This window comes from Pantherophis guttatus, chromosome 1 (genome assembly GCF_059756535.1).
Source record: "Pantherophis guttatus breed Tessera chromosome 1, ASM5975653v1, whole genome shotgun sequence".
Lineage (NCBI taxonomy): Eukaryota > Metazoa > Chordata > Lepidosauria > Squamata > Colubridae > Pantherophis > Pantherophis guttatus.
Genome location: NC_142063.1, coordinates 160,528,894 through 160,534,007, shown reverse-complemented (window position 1 = coordinate 160,534,007; position 5,114 = coordinate 160,528,894). Strand labels below are relative to the sequence as shown.

Here is a 5,114-nt window from a genome sequence, read left to right as displayed (position 1 = left end):
GATTACCTTAGGATTCTCTAGCACCATTATCCACAGCAGCAACACTAGGCCCATTAGATTGATTAATTAGTGACTAATGGACTCAGATGGGTTTGTGAGAGAGCTGGGGGTTGCTCCTGCTGCTCTAAAACCTTGGTCAACCTTGGAATAAGGGATGGCTGAAGCTTCAAATCAGATTGGGCCCATGTGATCTCTCCCTTCTTGGGGTTCCTGGCACTCACCATGGTTTATGAAAGAACTGAAAGAGATGAAACATGAGAAGAGATGTTGAGACTATTGCCATAAACAAACTTTATGGAACATGAGTTAGAGTCATTTCTAAGGCCTACCTAATGGTGGTAAGGGCAGCAAAGTGCCAGTACTTCTCTGCCTTTATTGTGTCTCACCGCTCTGTTTCAGGCGACACGAGCACTCCTGGATGGGGGTAGGAGAAGGCATACAGAATCTCTTGCAGTGGTGTCCAAAAATATTGGTTAGCATTTGTCAAGCAAAGTCACTCAGATTACTTGTCAGTTGAATGCAAGCCTTGATGCAGGGCTTGGGAGAAATCTTGCCATGTTATCTGGGAATGGCTTGAACCTGGTGGATCTGGTGGATCTGAGGAAATGAATAGGGTCTTAGGACTGTGAACTCGGCCACCTGCTCTTTAAATCCATGCCATTCCTGGCTGGTTAAAGTAGCTTTGGGGTATTGTGTGAAAAGGTTCTAGTGCTGGTTAATTCTTACTTGAGTGACAGTATTGTTCTTAAGGAGGTTTTGGTTCACCCATCCTCAAGAAGCCAATGCTGGACCCCACTATACTGGACATATTTCATCCAGTATCTAGGTTCCCACTTATGGAGAAGGTGATTGAGCAATGGCTGTACCACAAGTTAAGAAGACCTTGAAAAATTGGATTATCTGGATCCCTTTTAGTCAGAATTCAGACCACGTATGGGACAGAAATAGTATTGCTCACACTTTTGGACTACTACTGATAAGGGCAGGATTGAGGTTGTGCATCTGTCTTTTCTGAAGGAGGCTCTATTGCTGGGAAAGGTGGAAGGAAACTGAAGATGACCAGCAGCGAGTCATAATTAAGGTCTATCCTTTTGATAATTTGTTAAAGTTCTGTTTCCAGGACTTCTGCTTTCTTCTGCAGAACCTGAATTCAAGGGTCATGTTGGATGGACTATACATGAAACTCCACTTTCAGACTGGCATAACCCTGATCTGAAGTTAGATTTCACAGCCTAAACCATTGGTTCTTAAACATGTGGTGAAATGGGGTGTATCCTGGGGATAATGAAGCAATTTGTAATGGCTTGTTTGTGAATGGAGGATCCAGTTTGGAATTGCTACTGCCAAGATGTTTCTTAAAATACTTTAGGAACTTAGACCAACACATTAAAACATAAGATGAGGGCTCTGCAGATGAGCTCTATAAATTCTATTTTGTACCTTACGTTTTAGTAGACAGAATCTTAATCTCGGACTTGTTTGTGGATTTTTTTTAAAAAAAGTGCATCCATTTTCATTCTTTGGAGCTTTTGCATGCAACGTCTCTTACTGCTGCTTACATAATTTCTTCATACATTTTTTTCTTTTTGTTGCCATAGGGGATTTTTTTTTTGCATGCATCTTTCAAAAGCAAACTGAATTATTTGGCTTTATTTCTCAACCAGATAAACACAAGATTTGCCAAGCTGAGTTTAGTACTGTCTTTTGTGCCACGGTGGAGTTCATTCTGGAACAAATCTCCTTCTGCAGAAATCTAAGAGTGGATTTCTTTTCATCTCTACCCAGAACAACCTACAATATCTTTATTGTCATCAGCTATCAGAATCCTGGTTTTTTCAGGGATGTACAGCTTCTGTTCTCCTTGTCGGAAATCAGCTGGGCAGCTTGGATTGCGCTGTTGGAATTCACTTTTCTGATCAACAATCCTTTGCAGTCTGCTTCTTTCTTTTGGGCTTACCTATGGCGAAAGCAAAACCTGCTGATCTGAAACTGAATGCTTTAACAAGCTGTTGTTTGGATTGATAAGTGTCATGGCTGTGATTCAACAAGTTACTTTTAATTAGTTGCGGTGTCACTTTTGAAGGGCAACTTTGTACAACAGGGGATTTCACAAAGCTGACAGGAGGAACCTCAGTCCCTTTTTAATGACTTCTTTTAAACCTGACTGACAGCCCCACCGTTCTTCCAAAGTAGGTCAAGGTGATTTTGTCACTTGCTGGGCAAGAGAAAAGGAGAATGTTTTAGAAACAAAAATTATTAGAAGAGAGAGGGGAAAATGACTTGAATAGAGCTCTGTAGGCATTAGTATTCCTTCCTTCTCCAGTATTTTTCAGTTATTGACTACGAGTTAGAGTATGGGCCATTTAAATCAAATGAAATACTTATCATTATGATTTTAGTCTGAGCAAGAGAAAGAGAAGGATATTGGATAAATTGCAGAGAAGGTATAATAGCGGTATATAGTATACATCTGAATGATAAATTCCTATTTTTAAGTACCAGAATTCTAATCACTAATCACTAAAACTCAAGGATACTAAATAGATCGTTGTAGCTTTATAAACAGATAAATATCCTCCTCTGAATCATGTCTCTGTTGGAAGGCTTGCTCTGCCCTATAGGATTGAATGACAATCATTCAAATGTCTTAAAGAAAGAAAAACCACACGCCTTTTAAATGAGTGTCAGCATAGAAAAAAATGTTTTGATAAATAAGTTAAATCCAGCCCCAAACATTTGATCCTGCTGCTTATCATCCTCTTTAGGCATACTTTTGGGAATTCATGGAAGAGCCAGAGGGCCACTATCTTTGATGTATGAGATGGCATTATATCTTTATAAAGATGGTTCCGTTCTATATTTATGAAAGTTAAGAGACATTTCCAAGTTTTCAGTGGGATGTGGACTGGTAAAAACGTTGAACTTAAAAACTTGAAAAATTACAAATGGCATATTTAAGGGGCAGTCTTCTCCAGTGCAAGTCTCCTTGACTATTGCGATAAGCTCTGTCTGTCTTCTGCATCCAACACCCACTGAGTTATCTCTAAATAGGATTAGGATAAAAGAGACTCCGGAGGCAACATCTAGGCAGGAGAATTTTCTCTAATGGAACATGTAACTCACTTCTTCATAAACAAATCTCCAGAACTTGATGAACCCTTCCCTTCTATGAACACAGTTTCACTTTTTTTAAAATTTAGAACTTTTCAAACATTTTCATTGTGCCCTTACTTTGTCATTTCTTGTAGTCATTTTGGTGTTTTGTGTGATATTGCAAATTAAAAGACTGTTTTCATTATTAAATGGCTAAATAGCTACTTAATTCTTATTCCTCTAGTTTGTAATTGGTTAGTTTATTATAAAGTTTGGAAAGCTGAGACTTCCTAGATGTTGGTGGATTATAATACCCTGTTTCCCCAAAAATAAGACTTCCCCTGATAATAAGCCCAATCAGGCTTTTGAGCACATGCGCTAAAATAAGCCTCTCTCTGAAAATAAGTCCTCCCCCAAAATATTTAAACGCAGAGCTGGAAATCAGGTAAGAGGAGTCTCATCTTGCTCCATGCGCCCCAAAATAAGAAGACCTTCCCAAAAATAAGGCCAAGCGCTTATTTCAGGGTTCAAAAAAATATAAGACAGGGTCTTATTTTCAGGGAAACACGGTAGATGGCATCCTTCATCATTGATAGGCAGCTAGGTGTAAATTAACAATAATTGAAAAGTGAAATGTATTTTCGCTGTATGCTACTGGGTGAGTGAAAAACAAAAAACAGCATCACATATCTTCCCAGTATATTATCTGTAGCTTCTTAGAGATAAGGTAAGGCATTAATGTCCCAAAACAAGCAAATAAATAAAATGGAAGATAGGAAATACCTTGAGAAAATACACTGCTACTCTAGCTTCTGAATAATTCTCATTTGTAATTGCTCTCCCATTCCTCCTGGGACTTTCCATTTTCACATTCAGGGAGGGAGAGAAAGATTTAACACAAACCTAAATGATGGATTAAGATTACCTTTTGATGGATTGGCAGAAGGAGACCGGTTGCTCTGACTGATTAGTGGGTATGGCAGTTTGAAAGCCAAATACACCATCCATTTGATAGCCAGGGGCTCATTTCCATCCTCCTTGAAACTTAATGGAATGGCATGTACATTAGCAGCTTGGTTGTGTTTATCTTTCCAGCTTATCAAAGGTGGGGGATATGATTAAAATTTCCCTTTAACATAGAGCAGCTGTTGTAATTCACTTGGAAATGTCAGAACTGATTATGGCTTAGTGGTATTTAGGTGCTGTATAGGATTATTATACTCCTGTGAAGTGTAATGTTGATCTAAGAACTTCATTCAATCTTTAAGAGGAAGAAAAAAAAGGCTTACCCCACATCAAGGTTACTACAGCTGCCGGAGTAGTTTCTGCTTAATCAAGGATTACTCTAGAGTTATCTCTTAATAAAGGTTTTAGATATTGGAATTTGAGAACAGGATCACTTGTACTTTCCTGTTCTCTTTCCACTCTAGCACAAATCCCATTCATCCCCTTTTCATCAGGATTTTCATATTATGTGCTCTTCGAAGGCCAGTTCAGACAAGATGTCTGATCAAGCAAGTAATGGAGGGTAGCTCCTTCCTTCTGCAAAGCTGTGCTGTGGTATGAATGAATGGTCCATGGAATGTTTCCCCATTAGAGACTAACCTGCTGTATCCATGGAAACCAGCTCTTCAGTAATCTGCCACTGCAACTATTATTGGAGGCTGATCCCCTCTTTGAATGGTGAGATCACTATATGAATGCATCTCCTGAATTGATGATTTGTAACTCCACTTAACACTGGGGTTAAATTCATGGCCCAGTTGACTCAGCTTCACCCAAGTCTCTTCTGCAAAATTGTCACACTCTGGAGAAGATGGAATACAATATACATATATGCCAAATCAATAATAGCAATAGCACTTAGATTTATATACAGCCCCATAGCGTTTTACATCATTCTCTAAGCAGTTTACAGAGTCAGCCTATTGTCCCCAACAATCTGGGTGTTCATTTTAGTAACCTCAGAAGGATGGGTAACCTCAGAAGGATTGAGTCAACCTTGAGTCACAGTCAGGATC

At 39.0% G+C, this 5,114-nt stretch overlaps 1 long non-coding RNA gene across 1 annotated transcript; it reads right to left on the bottom strand.

The window, feature by feature from the left end:
• Positions 1-276: 276 nt before the first annotated feature.
• LOC117674905 (uncharacterized) lies at positions 277-1,956 on the bottom strand. The gene is made up of 2 exons (XR_004594038.3): positions 1,441-1,956; positions 277-597 (listed from the first exon to the last, which is right to left on the bottom strand). It is a non-coding gene; the product is annotated as an uncharacterized LOC117674905 (long non-coding RNA).
• Between the last annotated feature and the right edge of the window lie 3,158 nt (positions 1,957-5,114).